Here is a 17,094-nt window from a genome sequence, read left to right as displayed (position 1 = left end):
AGCTCATTTCTGGCAGTTTGTAAGTAAATAAATAAAATTACTGTAATTAAAAAAAAAAATCCATTGTTCTCAGGTGGGACAAGGCCCAAAATGATCACTGTAAGCAGAGTATTGATCACTATAAGCAAATTATTCATAACAGCATGGAATAATTCAGGACCAAGGTTTTTGATCAATATAAGCAGTTGATCACTATATATAAGTAGGCTATGTATATATATATATACACACACAGATCCTTTCCCAAAAATTTGAATATCATGGAAAGTTTTCTTCCATAATTCCTTTCAAAAAGTGAAACTTTCATAGATTATAGATTCATTACACACAAAGTGAAATATTTCTAGCCTTTATTTGTTTCATTTTTCATAATTTTGGCCTACAGCTCCAGAAGACCCCCAATACAGTATTTCAAGAAAGTATTATAGTGTGAAGAAAATCAGCAGTTACTTCTCAGTTATGACTGACTCCAGCCTCAGTCCACTCCCTCTGAATCTCTGCCAAATTTTTTGAATCGTCTTTGCTTGACAATCCGCTGAAGTCCACGGTTATCCATGTTATTTCCATGATATTCAATTTTTTTAAAGGATCTGTATATATGTGTGTGTGTGTGTGTGTGTGTGTGTGTGTGTGTGTGTGTGTGTGTGTGTGTGTGTGTGTGTGTGTGTGTGTGTGTGTGTGTGTGTGTGTGTACACAAAGGGGAAAAAATCATTTTAGGAGTAGAATGTGAATCTGTATGAATTTTGCAATACAGATGTGGAGACAAAAGATCACTTTTTTCCCCTGCAAAATTACTCATAATTGGCCTAATTTTAATTTATGGATAATCTAGCATTGATGCATTTCTACTTGAACATGTCAAATTTGGAATGTTTATAGAAGATAGCAACATATTTTTGGCAAAATATTGTATAGGCCTACACAAAATTTAAGGCACAACAGGGCTGTGTCTACCCAGTTGTAGCCTAATTTAACCTCTGGAACAATTGTTTTGTCCCTGGAATATAAATAAATAAATAAATAAATAAAGTGCAAATAATAATAGGTAGATGTCCAAGAAGAATAAACGTGGGTCATTTATTCACTGGGTATGCAGTGTTATATTTTTCAGCCAGATGCAGGATGATGGCTCTCTCTCTCTCTCTCTCTCTCTCTCTCTCTCTCTCTCTCTCTCTCTCTCTCTACTTTATTACACTGGTCAGGTCTGCACTGCAGTCTATATATCCCCCCCCCCATGTCTCATCTGTATCCATTTGTCTGATGTTGTTTTTGTGTGTGTAATGTTAACAGTTTGAAATAAAGATTATTGGGAGGGAGGGGGGGGGGGTTGAGAGTGACGATGGGAAGTGAAGAATTTTGGCACTTTTGCGTTGCCGTAGTGTGACGTTGTGTCTGCGTCCAGGCCATTGAGGCTACGTGTGTCCTGGCGCCATTTTATGAATGGGATTTCAGGAAGCAAACATGCGCCGAGTACTGATAGCAACAATCTTTGAAAAAGTCGTTTTAAACCATGACTTGTCTTCACCTATCTACAAAACACAGGACTGATTATAAAAGCGATATACGGACAATAACAGACCGGTTGGTGGCGATCATCCGCTGCCTTCTTGCAACTTCATCACAAGAAAAACAAGACGTGCACGACAACAAAGAACACTGAAAACTTCGGGGCTCTTTGAAAAGCAGATCGGTAAGAATATTTAACGCTATATTTGTAAATCCTATTGTGCTCTGCTGCGATCTTACCATTAGCCATTTCGCTGGTTAGGCAGATAACAACAAGTTAGATGGCTAATAGTTAAATGACGTTGTGTAGACAGCTTTTTGTGTTACACATAGGCCTACAAGTAGCAGAGGCTAGCGTTAGCCACTCTACCCAGTGAAGAAATGCATGGGCCATCTACATCTTGTTAAAAACCTTCCACGTTTCTTGGAGTAAAACGTAAAAAGGCATCGGTTGCAAACATCTATTTTGTGCTCATTCTGGATATATCAATACACCATTTAACGGTGTTATTCGGCCGTTTAACGTTAACGTACATAATTCCGTTTGCTTTCGCGGCTATAAACAGACAATTGATTAAACTAACGTTACAGAGTACAGCCCATTGTTAGTGTGTTGCTGCTCACGTTAATTTACTGCGTGCATATTCTTCTGTTTGCGTGCACGGCCATGTAAGATGAGATCAAAACTAACGTTACAGACCGTTACAGTCTGTGACTGTTAGTCTGTAAATCGTTTGTATTATTTATTTCCTTTTACCCCCACACTGATGCAAGCTCTATTTTGGACCAAACAGGCTTGAGATGAGCCATATGAAGCTGCTAGAGTCCAGCAGCTGCATAAATACAAAAATGTGAAATTATTATCGCTTATCGGACAAGAGAAGCAGATATTTGTCTGTTATAGGTATCAGCTCAAAAATCCCTCCTAGCAGCATCATAAAAGGCATTCAAATAGCTATTTTATTTTTCTAATGTAGCTCCCTTTGTTTGTTTCAGGTTGGGCCAATGGACAGCTTTGTCAGAGACACATTGGCGGAGTGGCAACTTCAAGACCTCGTAGATAGTTTTAAAGGTAAGGTTTCTATTTTATTTTTTAAAATTATTATTTCTTTAGCCATAGCTTGGCCTCGCCTGCCCTATTGGCACGCCCGTGTGTGTGTGTGTTGCTCTCACTAAATATTATTGCATCAGTGATGTCACAATGCCTCCATGTGTATGTGTGTGTGTGCCCCCCGCCCCCCTTTTTGTTTTAATACATATAAAATTGTACTTCAACAAACTGTAATGACTAGTATTCATGTCCTCAATCTTTCTTGTTCACCTCTCGTCCATCTCTCTCCGCTGCATAGCTGGGTTTCGGAGGAGCCGGCCTTGTCCACCACGTGCAACGCCGTCAAAGAGAAAAAGACCTGTGACTCCCTCTGCCTGCAAGTGTTCTCGAGTCCAGGAGTCCAAGTCCAGGACTCGTGACTCGACTCGAGGCACTCGTGACTCGGACTTGGCTATCCGCCTCTTCAATGAGACCCGAAACCCTCCACAAGCCCATGCCCCCCATGGACTTATCCCACAGACACTTGAAGACACTTGACATCTTTCATATGGACATTATTATCCCACGGCCATGGACACAACCATTACACATCACTTAAGGACTTACTGGGCATTTTATGGACTTATTACACGCCACGGACATTTACATGGACTCCACTATGTCACTTTCAAGGTCTGTTACTTTGCACTTTAATGCAAATTAATTTGAAAATTGCCTTTCTGTCTGCCTGATTTGTATTGCTGCGCTGCATACTGCACAAAGACAAATTCCTCATTTGTAACATGTTCATTATGGCTATTAAGTAAGCTTGAATCTTGAGACTATTGTTTATTTATATACTAGACTCCCCCTGCTAGTATTGACTTACAATCATTACAGTCCTTGATAATTACCCACCTATAATAACACACAATTTTATATAAAATTTACTTTTTGGAACACGGTGGAAAAGGAATATCTATGATGTGCTGCTGTGCGTGACTTTATGCCTGTTTTCTATTTGTATCTTTATGACTGTTTTATTTGACTATTGCACTATTTAAGGCAGATTTTGCTTTGCTTTGTTTTTTTTTATACATTATTTTTGGCTTGATGTGTTTTTTTTTTAATATATAGCCTACATAATATGCAACATATAGCTACAGAGTTGTCAAGTTTTTTGCTATTTGCAATGCACAGTTGTCAAATCATCATCCTTTGATTGATTTCTTATGTCCATAAATAAAATAACAAAAAGTTCACGGATCTGTTCTCCTTTAAATTATTATTGTTGTATGAATACTCACATGTTATCATTTAAATCATTGTAATTATGTGCATTATTGAAGTGGTTCTCAACCTTTTTTAACCAAGTAGACTACCTCAGAAATTACCACCATATTTAAGTATGAGAGGAAGGGAGCCCTGCCAGTGGAGAAGCACTGCATGCAAGCATTAGCATAACAATGTATATGGGGGCTGGGAGGTGCAATACCAGCGGCATGCCATCAGCGTGCCGTGCAAGGGCCGCTGGCTGTGTACGCTGGTGCCGCCAGCGGACCGCCAGCGAGCCACCCCGGCGGACCGCTGTTTCACCGACTAGCACGACCGCAGCGGAGCCGCTGCGGCTGCCGACGGTGGCCCGCCGAATTGGTCTCCGGCTTGCCGCCGGCGGCCCGCCCATGATCTGCTAGCTGGGATTGTTTCCTAAATGTTTCTTAGATGTATATATTTGTATTTGCTTACATGTTAACCACTTTGGTCAACTGCTGTTGTTTTAAATGTGCTATATAAATAAACTTTGCCTTGAATTGCCTTTAGAAAAGCAGCGCGGTCTATGCACAAAAATTTTATTGAAAAATAAAACCATTATTTAAACCTATCCAAATGTTTAAACAGAAAATACATTGGAAACACAATGCAAAAAAAATAAAAAATAAATATACGAATAAAAAACAGTGGTTTTAATTAAGGCATTATAACTACAAGTAGGTACGCAAATGCAGGATCTTTATATAGTACTATATGTGTCATTAATTCATTTGTTGCCATTCTTTGTTGACCATTCAGTTCAGAGTCATGTTTCCACAGACTCCTGACTTTGTGGCTGCAGCCTGCGCGTGTTTCGCATAAGAAGAGTTTGTAAAATGGAAGGTGAGAAGGGTAGTAGTAGTAGTAATATAGTAGTAATAACAAAGTAATAATACATAGTTTCTTTCGTGGGGTGTGTTGATTTCGTAACATACATTTTCATTGGTCTTCATAGATTCCCATCAGAAGTTCACTGATGTTCCATCATTAATGGCCTTTGTTGGTCGTAAATGTGTGTTTTGCCACAAAAAGGAAGTTGCAAATAAGGACCACCTTCACAAAAAGCATCTCAGAGATGCAGTTCATTTTTGTGAAAACAATCAAGGTACAGCTCAATAGAGAAGTGTATTCTGTGATTACTTTTTTTTTTAATTTGAAGATTAAAGCATTTCACCAATTTCATGAACTTATTTTTCACTCTGGCATTGCAAGTCTATACATTAATAACTGGAGAGATCTCGGTAAGTAGGCTAATCAGATTTACTCTTAATGTGAATTGTCAATACGCTATGCCTATTACGATGACAATCTAGAAGTTGATCTTATTTGTCAGCCAGGTTTGGAAAGATCCCTTTGACAACGATAGCACCCATCCCCCCCATTTCTCTATAGGCCCTACTGCCGACGCCATTGCCTTTGTTAAACTTTGGCCGTCAACGGCCTGTCTAGGTTTTTATCAGGGGAATTTATGTGTGAACTCAACTCTATTCCGTGGCTTTCAACTCGAGCTGAGCTGTCACTTCGTCTTCATTCTAGCCTACTGTGTTTTTGTGTTCATTGCTTTATTGTTTCCTAAATGTTTCTTAGATGTATATATTTGTATTTGCTTACATGTTAACCACTTTGGTCAACTGCTGTTGTTTTAAATGTGCTATATAAATAAACTTTGCCTTGAATTGCCTTTAGAAAAGCAGCGCGGTCTATGCACAAAAATTTTATTGAAAAATAAAACCATTATTTAAACCTATCCAAATGTTTAAACAGAAAATACATTGGAAACACAATGCAAAAAAAATAAAAAATAAATATACGAATAAAAAACAGTGGTTTTAATTAAGGCATTATAACTACAAGTAGGTACGCAAATGCAGGATCTTTATATAGTACTATATGTGTCATTAATTCATTTGTTGCCATTCTTTGTTGACCATTCAGTTCAGAGTCATGTTTCCACAGACTCCTGACTTTGTGGCTGCAGCCTGCGCGTGTTTCGCATAAGAAGAGTTTGTAAAATGGAAGGTGAGAAGGGTAGTAGTAGTAGTAATATAGTAGTAATAACAAAGTAATAATACATAGTTTCTTTCGTGGGGTGTGTTGATTTCGTAACATACATTTTCATTGGTCTTCATAGATTCCCATCAGAAGTTCACTGATGTTCCATCATTAATGGCCTTTGTTGGTCGTAAATGTGTGTTTTGCCACAAAAAGGAAGTTGCAAATAAGGACCACCTTCACAAAAAGCATCTCAGAGATGCAGTTCATTTTTGTGAAAACAATCAAGGTACAGCTCAATAGAGAAGTGTATTCTGTGATTACTTTTTTTTTTAATTTGAAGATTAAAGCATTTCACCAATTTCATGAACTTATTTTTCACTCTGGCATTGCAAGTCTATACATTAATAACTGGAGAGATCTCGGTAAGTAGGCTAATCAGATTTACTCTTAATGTGAATTGTCAATACGCTATGCCTATTACGATGACAATCTAGAAGTTGATCTTATTTGTCAGCCAGGTTTGGAAAGATCCCTTTGACAACGATAGCACCCATCCCCCCCATTTCTCTATAGGCCCTACTGCCGACGCCATTGCCTTTGTTAAACTTTGGCCGTCAACGGCCATACTGTCTAGGTTTTTATCAGGGGAATTTATGTGTGAACTCAACTCTATTCCGTGGCTTTCAACTCGAGCTGAGCTGTCACTTCGTCTTCATTCTAGCCTACTGTGTTTTTGTGTTCATTGCTTTATTGTTTCCTAAATGTTTCTTAGATGTATATATTTGTATTTGCTTACATGTTAACCACTTTGGTCAACTGCTGTTGTTTTAAATGTGCTATATAAATAAACTTTGCCTTGAATTGCCTTTAGAAAAGCAGCGCGGTCTATGCACAAAAATTTTATTGAAAAATAAAACCATTATTTAAACCTATCCAAATGTTTAAACAGAAAATACATTGGAAACACAATGCAAAAAAAATAAAAAATAAATATACGAATAAAAAACAGTGGTTTTAATTAAGGCATTATAACTACAAGTAGGTACGCAAATGCAGGATCTTTATATAGTACTATATGTGTCATTAATTCATTTGTTGCCATTCTTTGTTGACCATTCAGTTCAGAGTCATGTTTCCACAGACTCCTGACTTTGTGGCTGCAGCCTGCGCGTGTTTCGCATAAGAAGAGTTTGTAAAATGGAAGGTGAGAAGGGTAGTAGTAGTAGTAATATAGTAGTAATAACAAAGTAATAATACATAGTTTCTTTCGTGGGGTGTGTTGATTTCGTAACATACATTTTCATTGGTCTTCATAGATTCCCATCAGAAGTTCACTGATGTTCCATCATTAATGGCCTTTGTTGGTCGTAAATGTGTGTTTTGCCACAAAAAGGAAGTTGCAAATAAGGACCACCTTCACAAAAAGCATCTCAGAGATGCAGTTCATTTTTGTGAAAACAATCAAGGTACAGCTCAATAGAGAAGTGTATTCTGTGATTACTTTTTTTTTTAATTTGAAGATTAAAGCATTTCACCAATTTCATGAACTTATTTTTCAGAGACATTTGTGGTGGCCTGCTACTGCAAAGAGAAAATGCAAGGATCCAGAAGTCATTACCATTGCCCATTTTGTGCATTTCAACCTTTTGCACGGGCATTTGACTTCCTACACCATTTACATGGCAAACATGGTACATGGTCTTTGGTCCTTATCTTGGGGTGAATGTTTTTTTTTTTTTTTAAGTCGACTTTGATTGAGCTACAATAATTATCTAATGTGTGACTTATTTTCACATTGTCTATCTCCTGCAGGCATTGAAGTGGGGAAAAGACGAGGTAAAACATGGCATTAAATCTTTCTCATTTGTTGTTATTTATTTTAAATTACAATACATTTAATTTTCATTACAAATGACAAAATGCTGTCAATTGTGATAAGTACTAATACAGTAACTTTCCCAAGATGTAAAACCTATGTTGTGCATTCAGAAACTATAATTATAGTCACATGTATTTGAATGTTATTTCCCAGATTACAGATTACATTTCCCAGTGTGCGGCAAAACATAAACAGACTGTAGAGAGTCTTTCTAGCCCATACTGCACACTTTCAGAACCACCTCCTACAAAAGTGCTTCACATGGCAAACATCCTGTGGCTTGAGTATGGCGGTTAAAAAAATAAAATACAGCTTTATCAATGTTTTACATTAACACATTCACTGCCAACAGTTTTTTTTTTTACTGTAGGTAGCTTCTGCCAAGGTTTTTTTTGAGGATTCTGGCTCATCTTTCAAGAGCCGAGGATTATTTTCTGCTAGGACTTTGTGAACACAAAATATCTCAAAAGAACTAATAGAATGTGTGCTTTCTGTGTCTAAAAGAGTTAGTTTGTAGAGTTAGTAGTTATGTAGGCATTAGCAGTTGAATACAGCATGGTTTCAGCGTCTGAAAAGGAAAGCTGAGATAAATGCCTTTTTGTGAAATTCGATAGAACAGTCACTTCAACCATTTATTTTTGGCATCAGTAAGACATCAGACATCTAAACAATAGTTCTGAACAGTAATGTCCTCCATAACAGCACCCCCACCCCCCTCTCCTTCAAACTCCTCCCTCCGTGGGTGTGTCTCTGGTGGCTGCAGCCTGTGTCACAAGCGAGTTTCTGCTGCCTGTCTGTGCTGCCTGGCGGCCCCTCGTCGGGCGAGTCTGGATGGGGCTCGCTCGTTTCTTGGGGTTTCGGTTGAGAGCTTTGATGAAGCTTTCTGCGATTCTGGGCTTTATGCTGCGTGTTTCAAAGTGTGTTGCACCCAGTCTATTTTTGGAACCCCCCACCGTTGTGCGCCACCGTTGTGCGCCAGCGCGAAAGCGTTTTCGCCAAACCATTCTACAGTATGAGAATGGTTTCCTCACGCTTTTCCCTGCAGTTTTGGCTCGGCTTTCTCTAGTCTGGAGAGCACTGTCGCCACTTAGTGGGTCGGTGGAATGGGTTGTACATGTTCGGTGGCTCCCATATTTTTATAGGAGATGTAAAAGGGTTTGATCCATGTCCCACCGTCAATTTTTTTTTTTTTTTTTTTGACGAGTTAACTCGTCCACGGCAGTCAACCGTTGGATTTTTTTTGACGAGTTAACTCGTCCACGGCAGTGAACATGTTAAAAGCTGTGATAGCTGTGATAGCTGTGATACCTCCACACCTCCACACCTCCACCCGCCGCTCCGACCACATCACCCCCATCCTCCACGATCTCCACTGGCTCCCCATCACGTACAGGATTCAATTCAAATTATTACTCATCACCTTCAAAGCCCTCAACAACCTGGCCCCCTCCTACCTCTCTGACCTCCTTCACCTCCACACGCCTACCCGTCGCCTCAGGTCCGCAGATGCTAACCTTCTCCAAACCACCAGAACGAAGCTCCGGACCTGGGGCGACAGGGCCTTCGCTGCAGCTGCCCCCACCCTCTGGAACGCCCTCCCCAGCCATATCCGTCAAGCAGACACTCTGTCATCATTTAAACATGCCCTCAAAACCCACCTTTTCACCCTTGCTTTCAACCCATGAACTCCTTCCTCTCTCACCTTTTATTTATTTTCTTTATTTTTTCTTCTCTATTCTTAAGTTATGGTATTATATTGTTTTGTATTGTGAAGCGTCTTTGAGCATTTGGAAAAGCGCTATATAAATCCAATGTATTATTATTATTATTATAATGGCTGTTGTTTTTGTTTTTTCAGAGAAGCCGAGTTGCTCAAAAAGGACAGCTGAAAAGGACTCAACAGAAACTCCAAAAAGAAAAAAAGACACACATATCACAGAAGACTCCACAGACAAGGAATCCAAACATTTGGCATGTCCGCACTGCACATGTGCTAACTGCTCCGAAAAACTTCCGAAGACACATCAGAGATATCCACAACATTGACCCTACACCCATGACATGTATTGACGTAAAAAATTGAATTTACGTCACTCCTAAATATGACCATAGCCCTTTTTTCCCCATTCATGTCATCAAATCCACACATCCACCAAGAATAGACTGTGAGGTCAAGAAGTGTAGGAGATTTATGCTACTTGCTTTGTCTTCGGGAAATCCAGGAAAAGAATGCGGACACCTGGAAAGAACAAAGACTGCCAAGCCTTATACCAAACCATCACTCCTCACATCTACCTGACTGCAGGAAATGCAGAGCAAAGGGCTGATGGCCTCAGACTGGGTTGCCAAATGTGAGGATCTAAACATTGCTGCACAAAACTCTGGAGTGGATAGTGTCTTTCCGGTGGATTATGGAGAAGAGGGATACTCCCAGAGGTGGTATTTCTTCTCTGTCTTCACAAATGAAAAAGATAACTGGTGTCAGTTTGGGAGGACGAGAGTCTCATTTGATGCTGTGGCAGGACAGTGGAACTGTCAGTGTCAGGGAACTGGAAAATCATATCGCTGTATTCATCGGATGATGGGAATGTGGTGGATTTTCCAGGAGTCCCCGGGCACATTGCTAGCCACCACCGATATCCAGGTGGAGGACATTGATGACTTGGAATGTCACATGACCGAAATCACTTGTGAGCCTCACAATGTGAACTCTGAAAAGATACGTACAACGACAGAATATTTGTATGCACAAAAGCGCATTCCTTGCCTGCAGGACCTACCTGTGGAACTGAGGACCCAGGACAAAAAGCCACCACCATGTTTTGAACCATCAGAAAACTACTGCCCCTACTGTCCAGGGCCCACGCCTCCAGCACTGAATCTTGCTAAAGTAGTCACCACCCAAGCAATGGTGTATGGGATGAGCTATGTGCAAAAAGGTAAGTAAAAAAAAAGAAGTGAGTATATACTTTTGCATGATGTATCCATCCGGATATGACATTCATATCTGGATTCAATGACAGTTAAAACACTTTTTTTTTTTCCAGTTCTGGGTTAACACTTTCAGTGCCACGGCCCTTGGGCAAAAGGTTGCTTGCTGTGCCACATAGGCCGCAATGCATTTTAAAACAGTCATATAATTTCTTTAATAATTACTATGTAAACACTGAACACGCACAAATAACGATGAGACTCTCTTCTATCACCTGCAAAAAAAAGTTTATTGATCCCATTTTCCGTTCTTTAGTTATGAGCCGGAGAAGATAGCTTGATTGAACGAAAAAAAGAGCTTTTTTTCTACGAGCTGAGATAATGAGCCTTTTGTGAAATTAAACATTTCAAGCACATCACTGACTCTGAAGCTAATTTTCTGATGTAGTCACACCTCAAAAATAATTTCCTTCAATAAAACAGTGAAGGCAAGGGAATTTTGTTTGGAAGAATAATATTTTTAGCTGAAACCAGCAGCGCTGGCGCCTGCATGCGCTGCTGGTTGCAGCTTCTTGCTGATCTTTTGCTGCTGGTGGGCATCGGATATTCTGGCTTGCGTTTGCCAACCCTGTCCTGCTGTCTGGGTCTGTGTTGTGTACTTGGCTCTGCGTGCCCACCTCCCCCCCTCCTCCTCCCCCCCCCCCCCCCGTTGTGGGAGGAGTGTCTCTCTGCTCTGCTGTTTTCTCGTTTTCTCTGCTCAGCACTGAAAAAGTCTGCTAGATCCTGCTTTTTTACAGCCGCGTACCAGCTCCCATGCTTCGAGTTGAGAATAATAACAAATCCACGGCTGATCATGTGTTGCAGCGGACACGGAGGCTGTTGCAGCGGACATCGAGGTGCTCAATTGTGATAGCAGATTGGCTGCTGCAGGGGCACAGCTAAACGTTGCTTCAATGAAGCCGCTGCATACGGACGGATGCGATGCGATTTCCTTCCCCCCAATGACTTCTTCTGTGTGTTTCACTCCACGTTCTCTCATCTGGAGAGCGCTGTCGCCACCTAAGGGTTCTGTAAAATAGGTTAGACACATTCAATACCTCTGAATATTGTAAGAGGCGATGTAAGAGGCATAGATCGACACCCCCCCGTCAAAAAAAAAAAATCGAGTTATGACGCCATTTGGCGTCGCTGGCACTGTACGGTAAATTTCTAATGACGCCATATGGCGTCGCTGGCACTGAATGTGTTAATACAGCTTTACCAAGTTTGTTTTTTTACAGACTACATTTTGTACTTTTCTTTCAATTAACAGGTGTCTCTGTTGCTGTAAAAGAGTGTCCAACGTGTGCTAATGTTGTGAGATTCCAAGAATACTCCACAACTAACAACCGTGTCATCATAACAATGCCATTGTGTGAGCTTCTGCTGTCTGGTTTGGCGGTAAGGTCACCATAAATGCTTTGTGTAATACACTTCCAGCCAACACTTATACATGTGTTAAAGCATATCAACATTTCAAATTAAAAAAGGTTGTCAAAGATTTACTGATAATGGATATCACTTTAGTATTGTTACTTCCCCAGGTTCTCCACTTGTCTATTACTTCCCCTATGACCCTGTGTTATGATATAGAGGTTATGATATGAATGTGACGATTTAGTTTAATTTTAATAGTGTCATGGAGGAAGTGGGCGTAGGTCAGGCAGGAGGAAGCGGTGGGGCGAGTGCTGATGTCACATTTGGGGGTGTTGCTTTGCCTGGAAACCTGGCCTGCGGACAGTCAAAGCACACCTTTCACACAGGCAAGTTTAGGTTCCAGGTTAAACACAACATAGGAAAACTGTCAGGTTACGAAGCTCGTTGTCTTTAGATTTAAGAGTACGTATGAGCCTAGGTATCAAATCGACGTAACACGTGTTTGTTTAGACACGACTACAGAGCGTGAAAAGGCTGATTTCAGTAAATCTTTAAAATGCTATCTGGTATGACAATAAAGGGTAACCCTTTATTTTACAGGTCCCTAGTTACATATGAACTATTTGTAATTAGACATGAACACCATTACATTTGGTGTTCATATGTACTTCATATGTAGTTAGATGGTACCAGACCTGTAAAGTGGAGTGAGTCTGTTCAACTGTAGTTCATATGTAGTTACATGGTACATTGTAAAATAAAGGGTTACCCAATAAAGGTTACAGTATTTGTTAGTCTTTTCTCTACATAGACTGAGTTAACCTTCATTGGCACATTACTCTAACCTCAAAATGTTTTTGGTTTAATTGCAGAACAAGACAACCAGTGGACGCATGCTGGATACTCTGTCATTCTTCAATGACAACCGGTACCACCACCAAACCGTGAGGAGAGTGTTCCACCACTTTTTGTCACTGACTAAATTTAAATTGGACTTCTCTTGCTACCAGTGTGGATACCACCCAGCTGTTGTAATAGGAGATGCAAATTGGAAACTGGCCTTCGATGTACCACGTAAGAATATTTTTGCTATCTGCAATTATTGTAAAATTCCAGCAATGATAAAGATTCTGATAACTGACGCACATGTACACATGTGTGTCTGTATCATAGATATTATGTGATCAAGGATAAAAAATATTTTCCTTTTGAATATTATAATTGCATTTTTTTAATGCATATTTGTAGGTAGCTGTGACTTAGCTTCTCTGCTGTGAGGAGATTGTGTGGTAGTCAGGCCTCATATCAGGTATGGACTACAGTGTGAATGTTCTCTATATTATCTCAAATTTTGACAAATGTAAGAAGTTCTACCAACCTTACACCTTTAGGTTAGCGTATGCTACACTAACAAAATCTGTGAATAAATGCAATTACAATTTCATGTTTTACTGATAGGAACATCTGTGGCAAACCCGTATTGCACATCTGTTGGCCACTCCACGTTGGCACCATGGATGGAAGAGCACACAAGAGTGGGAAACATTCTCCCAAAAACTGAGGCCAAGAAGGCAGTAAAGAAGAAAAAAGATAACACAAGGCATCCCCTCACAAAGATAAATGAGGACATAATACTCAAAATCATTGAGTCAAAGAAGGTATACATTGTGCTAATCTTACTGGTTTCTTAGTATACTTAATTATATAGACATACACCTCCATGCAGTTTTCTCACTGATTTAAGTGAGACTTCTCAAATTTCAGCCTCAGAAGAAAAAGGAACTCCAGGAAGCTTGCAACGCCCTGGGTGTGTCCTCAGACGGTTCCAACACTGATCTTTTGTGCAGGCTTCAGGAACTCCTGAACTTTAAGGATGTGTACCCCAAGCTTTTCCTGAAGCTACAGAAAGCTGGTGGTGAGAAATAGCTTGATATTTGATTGTTCTTTATTTTCTTAACTTTCAATATCATGATATTGCTATAAAATCTATTTTTTCCGTTCTTTAGGTGGTGTCCTTCATTTTTCCTGTATGCATGGTGTTGTATACTACGTTAACTTTCTCTTCTGGACGGAGTCTGCAAGAGACCACACAGACGGGCTACTAAGTTTCAAGCACTTCCCCACCTGCTACATCTCTGATGTAGCTGGACAAGTTGCTCGTCATACCAACAACCGCACTAAGCAGTTGTTTTTCCAACCTAATGATGGAAGACTGTGTGAACGAACATCAGACAACATCGAAAAGGCAGCCAAGAAAGAGTTAAAGGTTGATATGGAGTGGGTGAAGAACCTGAGGTCCCCATTGCCACTACAGGAAAAGTACAATGGTGACAGAATGACAGCAAGTCATCCAATCACCGGGACAAGTGAAAGGTACTCCCTGTATGACAGATTCCTCCAAAAAAAACAGAAACGTCCAGAAGCTGAGAAGCCTCAACATCTGCCCCACCCTACGAACAGAGGTGAACTCCTCTGTTGCAGAGCAGTTCAATTGTGAACTTGCGTCAGTGAGGTACTCATTGTGCCAGATGAATGAGGGACACTTCAAACACACTGTTCGGGTGTTGATCGATCTGCACAATGACAAAATAAACCAGACTTTTAAGGCAGAAATTGAGGCCTTGTGCAGCATGCAGTTGTGTATTGGCCTGCACGGGATGCTGGGACTGCAGTCTGATGGTAAGTTTGGTCAGTGATATAACATGATAATTGATAATAATTTGATATTTGTAGAAGTGTAAATGAAAAGTATGCCATTACGTTAAACAGTATATAATCTTGCTGGTCTGACACAAGCTGGTGAAAACATAAATGTTGTAACAAAGTAAACAATTATTTCAGAAAACCTTAATTTTTTCTTTGTAAATTTTCAGAGGGGAAGGACAATCTTCTGCGTACCCCTGTTGCCACTCCCAACATCCAAACTGACAGCATTGTGTCTTCATTCGTAGCACAATCATATGCAATTGATGGCAATGACAAGGTAATTTATCAAAATGTATGCACTTTCCTTTTGTGTTAAATGTATTTATGAATGAACTGTGTTAACAATTACTAATCTGTCATGTGTGTATTAAGGAAAAACTGAAGTTGTTGTGGGGCGGCTGTAGCTCAGAAGGTAGAGCGGGTCGTCCACTAATCGCTTTGGATAAAAGAGGTCGGTGGTTCGATTCCCAGCTCCTCCAGTCTGCATGTCGAAGTGTCCTTGGGCAAGACCCGACACTGAACCCTAAATTGCTCCCGTTGGTGTGCCAGCACCCTGCGTGGTAGCCTGCCGCCATCGGTGTGTGAATGGGTGAATACCTACTGACTGTAAAGCGCTTTGGATAAAAGCGCTATATAAATGCAGGCCATTTGTTGTCAGGATCTCGGAACGCAGATCAAGCCCTGATTCATGCCTCCAGACGATATCCTGTGTCGATAAAAGACATTGCCAGTGTGTGCCCACTGCAATTGTTGGAACAGTGGTTATGCCATGGCTGACTGATGATGTAAGTATAGATAAGAAATGTGTTTGTAAGTAACATATGAAATGAAGTGAACTGTAATGGCAGTGAGATCATTGTTTGTAAAGCTGACCTGTTTACCATATACTTATCACTATTTCTGAATTTGATTATAATAACTCTATTGAATTACAGGCTGTTAACTACCGAGTAGCACAGCTGGCTCAGGAAGACATGGTAATACATTTAAATTTCCTCCATTTTCCTCCTTCCCATATTAATGCCTTATCAAGGTTTACTAAAGTATTGATGCTATATTTTCTGATACAGTGTGGTTCTTTGGGAGACTTTGATTTTATTTTGTGGCACCGGGAATGGACTAGGAGTGGAGCAGTCAGTGACCAGGTTGTGAAACGCATCCCTGTAAGTTATTTTTGTGATTATTTTGAGCATAATAGAAGACAATGTAGAAATTAACAAAACACATCTGCTCTTAACATGGACTGTGTTGTCCTACCTGATGTTATTGTTTTACTATAGGTGTCAGACAAGATATTCCTCCCAAGAGTTGTGGGTCATTCCTCTCCAGAGACGGGGAACCATTTCATTCTTTGGATGAGCCACCAGTAATTTCAAGGTGTTATTTGATCAATTCGCTTTTATTGATTTTGACACATTTTGTTTTGTTCACCAGCCTATGTCAAATGAGGCAGACACAGTAAAAGCCATAACCTTGAACCTTGACTGTGACCTACATCTAAGCTTATATCAGTGTAATTACAAATGTGATATGTTTTGGAATGTTGTAATGACATATTCATTTTTTGTAGGTGTTGGACTTCAAAGCCAAACTGATTAGGATCTATGATTCTCTTGCGCTTTACACAACAATCAATAAGAATGACATGGACCTCCTCTGGTAAAGGGAGAATTACATAACATAGAGCATCTATCATTTTTAGTTAAGTTAATGTGACAGTATGATCATACTAAATGTTGCTACCTTTTGTTTTGTAGGAATGTCTTTAGATTTGCTGGTGGCCTTAAAGGTTGGACTGGGACATATCCTCCACAGTGGAAGCAGCAGGACTCTGTTAATTGTGGAGTTTTCGTTTGTTCGGTGAGTTGCTTGTTGCTTGTCTTCCTGTTCAGTACATGTGTGGTATGAGGGTTCATCAAAGTCAATTGTTCTGTTCCCGACTAGGCAGCTGCAAATGAAGTACGAAAGGTTGAGGTCACTATGGAGCCTCTGACTCTCAACCAATGTAGGATTCTGCGGATGCACCATGCTGCCCAAATGGTGAAAAATGTGAATGCTGAGGTTAGAATAATTGATCTCTTAACTGAAAATATATACTGGTAATAACAGAAATGCAGTGGTTATAGAAAAGGTCTTTGTTACACAGGACTTCCCACCTACTGCCGAAGAACTGCAAAAAATGAAGAAAAAGGAACTTCGACTGCAGCAAGCTGAATCAAAAGACAGCGACTCCAGCAGCCATTGCCTGACCTGGAAAACAAAAACATGTTTGTTCCAACGAGCAACTGGGACAAACAAGTATGTACCACAGAAATCACT

At 40.1% G+C, this 17,094-nt stretch overlaps 1 long non-coding RNA gene across 1 annotated transcript; it reads left to right on the top strand.

Annotated features, from left to right (window-relative positions):
* The first annotated feature begins 1,455 nt into the window (after nucleotides 1–1,455).
* Nucleotides 1,456–3,624, top strand: LOC310778944. Its single transcript, XR_014552791.1, has 3 exons — nucleotides 1,456–1,691; nucleotides 2,504–2,579; nucleotides 2,857–3,624. It is a non-coding gene; the product is annotated as an uncharacterized lncRNA (long non-coding RNA).
* Nucleotides 3,625–17,094: the final 13,470 nt, after the last annotated feature.

This window comes from Poromitra crassiceps (assembly GCF_964638095.1).
Source record: "Poromitra crassiceps genome assembly, chromosome: 6".
Taxonomy (NCBI): Eukaryota; Metazoa; Chordata; class Actinopteri; order Beryciformes; family Melamphaidae; genus Poromitra; species Poromitra crassiceps.
The sequence above is the reverse complement of the archived record's forward strand: the minus strand, read 5'-3'. Positions and strand labels throughout refer to the sequence as shown.